Consider the following 14068-nt stretch of genomic DNA (forward strand, 5'->3'; position numbering starts at 1 on the left):
TTGTGGTGCTGGGGCTCTGGTGTATTAGTTGGTGTAGATTGGCAAGGTTCACAGGGGAGGGAAGGGCAGGCTCAGCTAGCTTTTCTTTTGGAGATCCACTTTGGGAGGGGCCCTGAGGCACCGGGAGGGAGTCTGACCCCCTGGAGGGATGGATGCGCAGAAGCACTGCGTTGGGTGTTTACGCAATTTAAGCAAGTTCCCTTGCAGGAACTGGTTCCCTTTGGGATTTTGGTTGGGGGATGGGCAAGGGAGATGGCGCTGGCAAGTGCCTTTGTTCCCCACCAAGCTGCTCTCTGTTGTTCAGGGCTCAACAACTCTCTCTCCTGTTGTCTTCCAGCCCTCCCGTTCTCCGAGCAGAGCTGGTAGCTTATAAGCTTCCAGATGTTAAGTCCCGCTTGTTGTCAGAACACACTCCGTCCAGCCCCTCCACTTTTGCAGGCCAGACTCGGGGGCTCTGCTTTGCCAGTGGGCTGCCCCTCTGCCCCAGCTCCCTCCCGCCAGTCCGTGTATCGCGCACCGCGACTCCGCCCTTCCTACCCTCTTCCTAGGGCCTTTTGTCTGTGCTTGGCTCTGGAGACTCCATTCTGTTAGTCTTCTGGCGGTTTTCTGGGGTTAGGCAGGTGTAGGTGGAATTTAAATCATCAGCAGGACGCGGTAAGCCCAGCATCCTCCTACACTGCCATCTTCCCCCAAATGTAGCAGCATTAAAAACATGGGAATATATCCTTTTATTAATGGAGTCCCATGAAATGATCTTCATATAAACATTTAATACAAATTTGTGAATGTCACAAAGTGCAGAATCGTGTGTTTGTCCTCTTCTTTTCTAGAAAATTGATATCTAGTCTTTGGCAATTCCTTACCAATATAAAAAGAGATTACAAAATGAATCTCTTTAATTGACAATAAAGGGGAGTGAGCCATGTTCAAGTTGAATCAATTTTGTAATTCTCACCCCAATTGTGTGTCTACAACCAAATATTCACATCCATGCTATGAATACATTAGCTTGTATGACAATGAGAATTACAGTTGTAGATAGAAGGACATTTAATAATTATCTGATTTTAAAGTGACATTATGATGAATTGTCAGGTTATGACAAATGTTTCACAACGGTCTCTAAATATTTAAGGATGAAGAATAGAAAGTGATAGTATGTGATGGAAAACACACTTGGATATTTTTTTTTGTCTCAATTGTTTGGTAATTCTTTCCCCATTAGCATAAAATTTACAACAGTTCAATTATAAAGAAAAAATACCTATGCATTCTTTATATGGCTATTAGTATTCTTCATGCTGAATATGAGTCAGGGTAATGCAGAACAGAAAGCAAAAGAAATGCATATACATTGGAGCAAGAGAAATGGGTACATTGTCCTGCCATGATTTTGGTTATGTTGTGTGTATTATCTCTCTTTCCCACCCTCTCTTTTTCATCTTTCCCCCTCTCTCCCTTGTTAGATAATACATATGATGATAGATTTTAGATAGATATATAGATGATAGATAGATAGATAGATGTCAGATAGATATGTATGACTATAAAATACATTCACACTCAAATTGGTGTGCAAATTATGTTGAGACTATTTTAAGACTTCATACAACATAGGTTTTACATTGATTTTGTAAAATAGATTTGGTTAAAATGAAAACTGTGATGTGGTGATGAGTATGGCAACAAAGTTAATTACAATGATCATATGAGGTCTATTTTTTCCGGATAAATATGTTTTTGCACCTATCATCATCCCATCTTCCATTCATTTGACTATTAAAATATGCCAATTTTTACCAGTAGGCATTGGAATTTCCACCAACACCTTCCTCTTTCTCTTCCACGTTTTCATGATCCTCTGGATCACAGGTCTAAGCCCACTGACCTAATCACTTGTCATTTGGCCTTTGGCCGCATAATGAAACTCTCCATTGCATTGTTTTTATTGTGTACAACCGTGTTGGAATCACTGAACTTTCTGAATGATTTAAAATATAAGACTTTATTCTGCATGATCAGAGTAATGGGGGGCCCCTGCATGAGGACCATCTGCCTTCTGAGCATCCTCCAGGCCATTATCATCAGCCTCAGTACCTCCCGGTTGGCCAGTTTTAAACTTAAATGCACAAAGTACATCTTCCATTCATTTGTCATCTTATGGTTTCTCGGTTTGTCTCTCAATAGTAACTGCATCTTGTTACTTCTTCTTCTTCTTCTAATGTGACCTAGAATAATCTACTGAATGTTAGTAAATACTGCTCATTTCCCCCATAAGGTCCATCATCAGGGTTCTACTTCTCACACTGACATTATCCAGGGATGTTTCTTCATAGGAGTCATGCTACTCTCTAGTGCATACATGATGATTCCCTTGTCCAGGCATCAGAGGTGGTGCCACCACCATCACAGCACCAGCCTCTCCTCAAGAGTCTCCCCAGTGAGAAAGACCACCCAGAATGTACTGTTTTGGCTGAGTTTCTTTGTGGCCATGTACTGGGTGGATGCCATCATCTCTTTCTCTGCAACTCTGTTATGGACATATGATCCAGTCATCCTAGATTTCCAGAAGCTTGTGTCTAATGTCTATGCCACTGTCAGTGTGTTGGTGGTAATTTGTTCTGATAAAAGGATAGAAATGTGTTTCAAAAGTGTGAATACATTACAATCAATTTATAACTACTTATTCATGAAATATTTATACCAAAACTGGATATTTTTGCTTTAATTCATGACAGAATATTTATTTATGTCACAAACAAGTATAATTTAACTTACATGTAACTTCAAATTATATCTTACTTTATCTAAATATATTTGAAATCTATGATGCCAAGGACACTCCAGGTTCAATAGTTTAGTATTCAGGAAGATTTGATATTTACGATTGTAAACGTTTATGTTCCAAATGTGACAGCACCCAAATATATAAATCAATTAATCACAAATATAAAGACATTCATTGATAATAATACTATAATAATAGGGGACTTCAACAATCCCACTTCCAGCAATGGACAGATCATCTAAACAGAAAATCAACAAGGAAACAATGGCAGTGAATGACACACTGGAACAAATGGATTTAACAGATATATTCTGAACATTTCATTCTAAAGCAGTGAAATACACATTCTTCTTCAGTGTACATGGAACATTCTCCAGGATATATCACATACTGGGACACAAATCAGCCCTCAACAAGTACAAAACCATAGAGATCATACTGTACACATTTTCAGACCACAACACTATGAAACTCGAAATCAACCACAAGAAAAAAATTTGGAAAGATAAATAATTAGAGAATAAAGAACATCCTACTAAAGAATGAATGGGTAAACAAGAAGTTAAAGAGGAAATTAAAAAGTACACGTAAGCCAGTGAAAAAGATAACAACACAGCCCAAAACTTCTGGGACCAGCAAAGGCAGTCAGTCACAAGAGGAAAGTATATAGCAATGTAGGCCTTCCCAAAGAAGGAAGAAATGTCTCAGATGCACACCTAAACTTACATGTTAACTAGCTGGAACAAAAAAACAGAAATTAAAACTCAAAACCAGCAGAAGACAGGAAATATTAAAGATTAGAACATAAATAAATGCTATTGAAATAAAAAAAATACAGTAGAAAAGATGAATGAAACCAGGAGCTGGTTCTTTGAAAGAATTAACAAAATTGATAAACCACTAGCCAGTTTGATCAAAAAGAAAAAGGAATGGACCCAAATAAATACAATCAAGAATGAAAGAGGAGAAACGCACACAACCAACACAGCAGAAATAAAAACAATAATAAGAGAATATTATGAGCAGGTATATGCCAATAAAATGGGCAACCTGGAAGAAATGGGCAAATTCCTAGAAACATATGCACTACCAAAACTGAAACAGGAAGAAATAGAAAATTTGAACAGACCCATAACCAGTAAAGAAATAGAATTAGTAATCAAAAATCTGCCAAAAAACAAGAGTCCAGGGCCAGATGGCTTTCCAGGGGAATTCTACCAAACATTTAAAGAAGAGTTAACACCTATTCTTTTGAAGCTGTTTCAAAAAATTGAAATGGAAGGAAAACATCCAAAGTCATTCTGTGAAGCCAGCATTACATTGATTCCAAAACCAGACAAAGACCTCACTAAAAAAGAGAATAGACCAATTTCCCTGATGAGCATGGATCCAAAAATCCTCAGCAAGATACTAGCCACCTGGATCCAACAATATATTAAAAGAATTATTCACCACGACGAAGTGGTATTTATACCTGGGATGCAGGGCTGGCTCAATATCCACAAAACAATGTGATACATCACAACAATAAAAGAAAGGACAAGAACCACATGATCCTCTCAATGGATGAAGAGAACATATTTGACAAAATACAGCATCCTTTCTTTATAAAAACCTTCAAGAAAGTAGGGATAGAAGGATAATACCTCAGGATCATAAAAGCCATATATGAAAGACCCACTCTAATATCATTCTCAATGGGGAAAAATTGAAAGCTTTTCCTCTAAGGCTATGAACATGACAGTGATGTCAACTCTTGCCACTGGTATTCAAAATAGTATTGGAAGTCTTAGCCTCTGCAACCAGAAAACTCAAAGGAATAAAAGACATCCAATCACTCAGGAGGAAGTCAAATTTTTACTCTACACAGATGACATGATACTTTACATGGAAAACCCAAAGGATTCCACCAAAAACTGCTAGAACTGATCCATGAATTCAGCAAAGTTGCAGGACATAAAATCAATACACAGAAATTGGTTGCATTCCCATACACCAATAATGAAGCAACAAAAATATAAATCAAGGAATGGGTCCCATTTACAATTGCACCAAAACCCATAAAATACCTGGGAATAAACCTAACTGAAAGGGTGAAAAATCTATACACTGAAAACTACAGAAAACTTATGAAAGAAATGGAACAAGACACATAACAATGGAAAAATATTTCATGCTCCTGGATTGGGAAAAAAAATATTGTGAAAATATTGATACTACTCAAAGCAATCTACATATTCAATGCAATACCTATCAAAATAACACCAGCATTCTTCACAGAGCTATAACAAACAATTTTAAAATTTTTATGGAACCAGAAAAGACCCCAAATAGCCAAACCAATCTTGAAAAAGAAAAACAAAGCTAGAGGCATCACAATCCCGAATTTCAAGATGTATTACAAACCTGTAATCATCAAGGCAGTATGGTACTGGAACAAAAACAGACACATAGGTCAATGTAACAGAATTCAGAACCCAGAAATGGACCCACAAACGTATGGCCCACTAATCGCTGACAAAGCAGGAAAGAATATCCAGTAGAATAAAGATAGTCTCTCCAGCAAATGGTGCTGGGAAAACTGGAGAGCAGCATGAAAAAACAAAAAAACAAAAAAACAAAAAAACAAAAAAAAAAACCTGGACCACTTTCTCACACCATACACAAAAATAAACTCAAAATGGATTAAAGACCTAAATAGAAGGCAGAAAGCCACCAAAATATTAGAGGACAAAGCAGGCAAAAAACACTTTGATCTTAGCCGCAGCAACTTCTTACTCAACACGTCTCCAGAGGCAAGGGAATCAAAAGCTAAATGAATTATGGGGACAACATCAAAATAAAAAGCTTCTGCAAAGCAAAAGTAATGATCAGAAAAACTAAAAGGCAACCGATGGAATGGGAGAAGATATTTGCAAATGACATATCAGAGAAAGTGTTAGTATCCAATATCTATAAGGAACTTCTCAAACTCAACACCCAAACAGCAAATAATCTAGTGAAGAAATGGGAAGAAGACATGAATAAAGACTTCTCCAAAGAAGACATACAGGTGGCCAACCGACACATGAAAAAATGCTCAACATCAGTCATCAGAGAAATACAAATCAAAACCACAATGAGATACCACCTTACACCTGTCAGAATGGCTAACATTAGCAACCCAGGCTACAGATGTTTGTGAGGATGCAGAGAAAGAGGATCTCTTTTCCACTGCTGGTGGGACTGTAAAACTGTTGTAGTCACTCTGGAAAACAGTATGGGGATTCCTCAAAAACCTAAAAATGAAACTACCCTATGACCCAGCAATTGCACCACTAGGTATTTATCCAAGGGATACAGGTATGCTGTTTTGAAGGGACACATGCACCCCAATGTTATAGAAGCACTATCAACAATACCCAAAGTATGGAAATAGTCCAAATGTCCATAGATGGATGAATGGATAAAGAAGATGTGGTATATATACAATGGAGTATTACTTAGCAATCAAAACAAATTAAATCTTGCCATTTGCAACTATATGGATAGAACTAGAGGGTATTATGCTAAGTGAAAATACAGAAAGACATATATCATGACTTCACTCATATGGAGAATTTAAGATACAAAACAGATGAACATAGGGAAGGGAAAAATAATATAAAAACAATATAAAATCAGGGAGGGAGACAACAACATAAGAGACTCTTAAATATAGAGAAGGAACAGAGGGTTGCTGGAGGAGTGGTGGGATGGGGAATGGGCTAAATGGGTAAGGGACGTTAAGGAATCTACTCCTGAAATCATTGTTGCACTATATACTAACTAACTTGGATTTAAATTTTAAAATTATTAATTAGAATGAAAAATAAATAAATAAATAAATAAACAAATAAATAAAATTAGTTTAACAAAAAAGAAAAAAAGGCATCATCTTATTCGACTAAAGAGAAATGAAGTATTCAAAAACAAAACAAAACAAAAAGAATTGTTTCCTCTAGCTCTGCAAAGATGCTGGTGTATTTTGAGGAGTATTGTATTTAATGGGTAGATTGCTTTGGGCACTATCGACATTTTAACAATATTTGTTCTTCCAATCCATGAGAATAGAATGTTTTTCCATTTCTTTGCTTCTATTTCAATTTCTTTCATAAACTTTCTATAGTTTTAAGCATAAAGAATTTTTTTCCCCTTTTTTGTTAAGATTATTCCTAGGTTCCTTATTGGTTTTGGTGCATTTGTAAATGGAATTCTTTGATTTATCTTTCTGCTGCCTCATTATTGGTGTAATGAAATGCAACCAAATTCCATGCTTTGACTTTATATCTTGCAGCTTTGTTGAACTCATGTATCAGGTCTAGGTTTTTTGTTGGAGGCTTTCGGGTTTTCCATGTGATGTATCATGTCATCTTTGGAGAATAGAAGTTTGAGTTCTTCTTTGTCAATTCGTACAAATTTTAGTTCTTTGTGTTGTCTAATTGCTAATGCTACAGTTTCCAGTATTATATTGAACAACAGTGGTAAGAGTGGACATCCTGTCATGTTCCTGAACTTAGTGGGGGAAGATCTCAGTTTTGTGTTTTTTTTTCCATTGATGATGATCTACCTATGGGTCTTTCATATATAGCCTTTTTTATGATGAAGTATTATCCTTCTATCCCTATTTTCTGACGGTTTTTATCAAAGAATGATGCTGTATTTTGTCAAATGTATTTTCTGCAACTTTTGAGAGGATCATATGTTTCTTATCTTTTCTTTTATTAATGTGGTGTATCACATTGATTCATTTGTGAATATGGAACTAGTCTTGCAGTCCAAAAATAAATCCCACTTGATTATGGTGGATAAGTATTTTAATGTAATATTGAATGTTATTTGCTAGTATCTTGTTGAGAATTTTTGCATCCATGTTCATCAGAGATATTGACCTGTAATTCTCTTTTTTAGTGGGGTCTTCATCTGCTTTTGGATTCAAGGTAACACTCACTCCATAGAATGAGTTTGGAAGGTTTCCTTCCATTTTATTTTTGGAACAGTTTGAGAAGAGTTGGTATTAATTCTTCTTTAAATGTCAGGTAGAGGGGCGCCTGGGTGGCTTGGTCGATTAAGCGTCCGACTTCGGCTCAGGTCATGATCTCACGGTCTGTGAGCTCGAGCCCCGCGTAGGGCTCTGTGCTGACAGTTCAGAGCCTGGAGCCTGTTTCAGATTCTGTGTCTCCCTCTCTCTCTGCTCCTCCCCTGTTCATGCTCTGTCTCTCTCTGTCTCAAAAAAATAAATAAACGTTAAAAAAAAATTTTTAATAAATAAATAAATAAATAAATAAATAAATAAATAAATGTCAGGTAGAATTCCCCTGAGTATCTATCTGGCCCAGGACTGTTGTTTTTTTGGGAAATTTTGATAACTAGTTCACTTTTGCTGGTCATGGGTCTCTTTTAATTTTTTTATTTCTTCCTGTTTCAGTATTAGCAATATGTGTTTGTAGGAATTTGTAAATTTCTTCCAGGTGGCACAGTTTGATGGCATGTAATTTTCTGGGTATTTTCTTATAATTGTTTGTATTTCTGTGGTGTTGGTTGTGATCTCTCCTCTTTAATTTGTGCTTTTATCTATTTGGGTCCTCTCTTTTTTTCTTTTTGATAAGTCTGGCTAGGGTTTATCATTTTTGTTTTTTCTTTCAACCAGCATTTAGTTTCATTTATCTGTTCTACTATTTTTTGTCTGTTTCCATATCATTTATTTCTGCTCTAATATTTATTATTTCCATAACTCTACTGGCTTTAGGCTTTATTTACCTTTCCTTTTCTTGATCCAATAGGTGTAAGGCAAGTTTGTGTAATTGGGAAATTTCTTGTTTCTTTAGATAGGCCTGAATGCAATTTCTTTTACCTTAGGACTGTGTTTACTACATCCCAGAGGGTTTGTAATATCGTGTTTGCATTTTCATTTGTTTCCATGAAGTTTTTTTTTTAATTTCTTCTTTAATTTCCACATTAAACTATTTATGGTCTGATAGTATATTTTTTAACCTCCATGAGTTTGAGGGCTTTCCAAATTTTTGTGTGTGATTGATTTCAAGTTTCATAGTGCTGTGATCCTAAAATATCCATGTTATGATCTCACCTTTTTGTGCCTATTGAGGGCTGATTTGTGAACCAACATGGGATGTATTCTGGAGTATGTTCCAGGTGCATTAAAGAAAAATGTATTCTGCTATTTTAGAATGAAATGTTATGAATGTATCTGTTAAGTCCATCTGTTCCAGTGTGTCTTTCAAAGGCATTTTTGCTTGTTGGCTTTCTGCTTAGATGATCTGTCCATTGCTATAAGTGGTGCATTAAATTATCCTACTATTTTGGTATCATTTTCAGTGAGTTTCTTTATGTTTGTTGTTAATTGATTCATATATTTGCATTCCTATAAGTTGGGGGCATATATATTTACATTTGGTAGATCTTCTTAATAGAGAGGCCCCTTACTTATGATACAATGCCATTCTTTATCTCTTGTTACAGTCTTTGTTTTACTTTTTTAAAAATATTTATTTATTTTTGAGAGAGACACAGAGACTGAATGGGAGAGTGGCAGAGATAGAGGGAAGCACAAAATCTGAAGCAAGCTCAAGACTCTGAGGTGTCTGCACAGAGCCTGAGATGGGGCCTGAATTCACAAATGGTGAGATCATGACCTGAGCCAAAATCGGACTCTTAACAAAGAGCCACCCAGGCACCTCTGCAGACTTTGTTTTAAAATCTGGTTTGTCTAAGTATTGATACTTTGACTTTCTTTTGATGTTGATTATCATGATAGGTGGTTTTCCATCCCCTCTCTTTCAAATTCGAGGTGCATTTATCTCTAAAATGAATCTGTTGTAGGCCGCATATCAAGGGCTCTTGTTTTTATTTGTTTGTTTTTAATACCATTGAAACCCTATGTATTTTCATTGGTGCACTTAACCCATTTATATTCAGAGTGTTCATTTAAATTTAGTGCCTTTTTGTTACCTGTGGAGTTGGTGTATCTGATGATGTTCTCTGGTCCTTTCTAAATTTCATTGTTGATCTTGTTTCTTTCTCCAGTCCAAGAGACCTCCTTTAAATTTCTTGCAGGGCTGGTTTAGTGATCACAAACTCTTAGGTTTTCTTTTTTTCTTTTTCTTTTCTTTTCTGTTCTTTTCTCCTTTTCTTTTCTTTTCTTTTCCTTTTCTTTCCTTTCCTCTTCCTTTTTTCTTTCTCTTTCTTTCTTTCTTTATTTCTTTTTTGTTATTGTCTTTTGTCTGGGAAAATCTTTATCTCTCCTATTCTGAATGACAACTTTGCTGGATAAAGAATTCTTGGTTATGTATTTCCTATACAGCATATTGAATATTTCTTGCCAATTCCTCCTGCCACTCCCTTCTGGACTTCTAAGTTTCAGTGGACAGGCATGCTGTTAACCTTATGTGTCTATCGTAGTAGGTTAAGGATACTTTGTCCCTGGCTGCTTTCAGATTTCTCTGTGTACCTTTATATTTTATAAGTTTTATGATGGTGTGACATGGTGTTGCCCTGTTTTTATTGATTTGAGGGGGAGTTATCTGTGCCTCTTGGACTTGAATGCCTGTTTCCTTCACCATATAAGGAAATTCTCTGCTATAATTTGCTCAAAGAAATCTTCTGGCTTCCCTCCATTCACTGGTGATTCTTATGGTACAGATTCTGTTTTGTTTTATAGAAACACTAAGATCTCTAAGTCTCCTTTAGTGATCTAAAAGTTTTCTCTCCCTCTTTTTTTCAGCTTCATTATTTTCCATAATTTTATCTTCTATATCACCTATTCTCTCCTCAGCTTCTTCAAACCTTGTTGGGACTGTATACGGTTAGTTTTGAATCTGAGTTACAGAATTTTTTATTTCACTCTTAGTTTTCAGGTCTTTGATCCCTGCAGCAAGGATTTCTCTGGTTTCTTCTGTGCTTTTTTTTCAAACTCAGCTAGTCATCTTATGACTGGTATTCTAAATTCATGGTCAAATATATGGCTTATATCTGTATTAAACAAGTTTCTGGCTGTGATTTCTTCTTGGCCTTTCTGTTGGGGAGACTTCCTCTGTCTTGTAATTTTGGCTAAATTTCTGTATTTTGCATGTTTTGAAACCTATTATGTTTCTTACACCTGAGAGAAATACTATATTAAAAAGGGGTTGTAAACTGTCTAGGACCTGGCATTTCAGAAAGTGTTTCTGGTGTATGCTTTGTGCAACTGGCTGTTTTATTTTGGCTTTACTTTCCCACTGGTCACTTCTCTGCTGAGCTCCTCCTTGGTGCAGTGAGGCTTTTTGACTTTTAACTAGGTGTGCTTTTATTTTTTTGTGAAGTAGGCCAGGAAAAAGGGGGGAATTTTCTGATCCGAAGGTGCTGGTGTGACTCAGTCAGTTAAGCATGTGACTTTTGATTTTGCCTCAGGTCATGATCTCAAGGTTTGTGAGATCAAACCTCATGTCAGGCTCTGTACCGACAGTGAAAATCCTGTTTGGGATCCTCACCCTCCCTCACTCTTTCTCTTTTTCTCTCAAAATAAATAAACTTTAAAATGCTTGATCCAAAAGAAGGGGAGGGAGAGAAAAGGAAAGGGAACAACAACAAAGAAACACACACACACATACAGAATATCTAAAAAAATATGGCTGATTCTTAGAGAAAGTAAAGGGGAAAATTAAAAAAGCCTTATTACAAAAATAAAAATAAAAAGAGAGAAAGGAGGAGAGAGAAATGGAAGTAAAACAAGCAAACAAACAAAATTGAAACTATATACCTGATTCCAAAAGAAAAAAGAAAGAGAAAACTGCAGGTGTTATTTGGAAGCACCCTATTTTCAGTGCACATGGTAAATGGGAGGTACTGGCTGTGCTGGTCTGCAGGACAGGTTTGCTGCACTGGCTCAGAGTCAGTATTGACCCAGTGAATAAGCACTTGATAGGCATAGGGTGTCAGGGTTTGGTGTAAGCTAGTCTTGCCTCCCCTGGGAGCTGCTGTGTTGCTCTCTGAAATTCCATCTTGTTGGTGTTGGGACAAAAATGGCTCCTCTCCTATATATCATTGAGAGACCCATGATCTTCCACCCTGTATTGTTCAGGAAGCCCTCACAGGATACCAAGGGCAGTCGGCTCACTCTGTGCCACAACTGTACTGTGTTTTTTCTTCAACACACGCCAGCTATTCATAACATGAGGCCTTAAAGGACCCAGCACTACATAGATCTGATCCTTTCCTGTGTAGTCGAGCCTCTTTCCATGCCGTGTCTGAATCCCCCTGTCCCAGAAAAATAGTTCCAGGACTGCACAGAGCATAGAATCTATGGTGTAACACTATAAAAATCAAAAAAAGTTTATATTCTCTCTGGGTGCACATTTGTCCCCTTGCTGATGAAAGGTCTTTGGCTAGCACCTGAAGGGTCTTTTGTCCTTTGAGATGCAATGAACCCTCTTCCAAAAGTACTTTAGGAAGGGGCATGTTATCTTCCAGGGATCCTTGGAAGTCTCTACACTACTCTACCTCACCCTCTCTCCAACTGTGGAGATCCTTCTGCCACTCCACAGATCAATTTCCTGGGTGTTTCAAGTGATCTGACCTCAATATATCTGAGTATGAGTGACAAAGAAAGCCCAGGGACCCCCTACTCCCACGCCATCTTAACTCCTCCCTACTACACTTTTGTACTATAACTGTAAGTCCAGAATTGTGATGCCTTTGGCTTTGCTTTGTTTTTTCAAGATTGTGTTTGCTATTTGTGGTCTTGCAGTTCCATGCAAATTTTAGAATTGTTTGTTCTAGCTCTGTGAAAGATATTTTTGGTATTTTGGTAAGGGTTGTATTAAAGTGTAGATCGCTTTGGGTAATATTGACATTTTAAAAATGTTTGTTCTTCCAATCCATGAGCATGGAATGTTTGTCCATTTCTTTGTGTCCATCAATTTTTTTCAACAATGTATTATACTTTTCAGGGTACAGATCTTTTACTTCTTTGGTTAGGTTTCTTCCTAGGTATCTTATGGTTTTTGGTGCATTTGTAAATAGGATCAATTCCTTGATGTCTCTTTCTGCTGCTTCATTATTGGTGTATAGAAATGCAACAGAGTTCTAAACAATGATTTTGTAACTTGCAAGTTTGCTGAATTCGTGTATCCATTTTAGCAATTGTTTGGTAGTCTTTTGGGTTTTCTATGTAGAGTACCATGTCATTTTCAAATAGGGAAAGTGTGACTTCTTTGTCGATTTGGATGCCACTTACTTCTATGTGTTTTCTGATTGCTGTAGCTAGGAATTTCAGGAAATTGCAGTATTAAAAGTGGACATCCTTATCTTGTTTTTGACCATAGAGGAAAAGCTCTCAATTTTACCCTATTGAGGGTGAAAATAGTTGTGGGTTTATCATATGTGACCTTCATGATGTTGAAGTATATTCCCTCTAACCTTACTTTGTGGAGGGTTTTTATCATGAATGCATATTCTACTTTGTTAAATGCTTTTTCTACATCTATTTAGAGGATCAAATGGTTCTTATCCTTTCTTTTAGAATATGGTGTGTCATCACGTTGATTGATTTCTGAATATTGAATCACATTCACAGCCCAGGGGGAAAAAAATCCTACTTGATCATGGTGAATGACTTTTTTTAATGTGCTGTTGGATTAGTATTGCTAGGATTTGGTTGAGAATTTTTGTATCCGTGTTCATCAGGGATGTTGGCCTGTAGTTTTCTTTTTGAGTGCAGTCATTATCAGGTTTTAGTATCATGGGTAATTCTGGACTCAGAATTAATTTAGAAGTTTTCCTCCCTTTTCTAGTTTTTGGAAGAATTTTAGAAGAATAGGGAGTAACTCTTCTTTCAATGTTTAGTAGAATTCCTCTTTGAAAACATTTGGCCCTGTAGTTTTGTTTTCTGTAGTTTTTTTTTTTTAATTATTCATTCACTTACATTTCTGGTTATTAGTCTTTTCAAGTTATCTATTTCCTCCTGTTTCAGCTTAAGTAGTTTACATACTTCCAGGAATTGATCCATTTCTTTGAGAATATCCAATTTGCTGGAATATAATTTTTTGTAATATTCTGTTTCTATTTTGATGGTGTTTGTTGTTATTTCTCCTTTCTCATTTTTTTATTTTACTTATTTGGGTCTTGTCTCTTATTTTTTATAATTCTGGATAGGTGCTTATCAATTTAGCAATTTTTTTTCAAAGAGCACATTTTTGGTTTCATTAATGTGTTCTATTTTTTTAAATTTCTGTATCATTTATTTTTGGTCTAAGCATCATTATTTCC

General features: G+C 36.4%; 1 pseudogene; it reads left to right on the forward strand.

Annotated features, from left to right (window-relative positions):
* The window catches only part of LOC131487132 (vomeronasal type-1 receptor 90-like), a 47745-nt pseudogene extending 45066 nt beyond the window's left edge, over positions 1-2679 (forward strand).
* Positions 2680-14068: the final 11389 nt, after the last annotated feature.

The sequence above is a fragment of the Neofelis nebulosa genome, chromosome 1 (assembly GCF_028018385.1).
Source record: "Neofelis nebulosa isolate mNeoNeb1 chromosome 1, mNeoNeb1.pri, whole genome shotgun sequence".
NCBI lineage: Eukaryota > Metazoa > Chordata > Mammalia > Carnivora > Felidae > Neofelis > Neofelis nebulosa.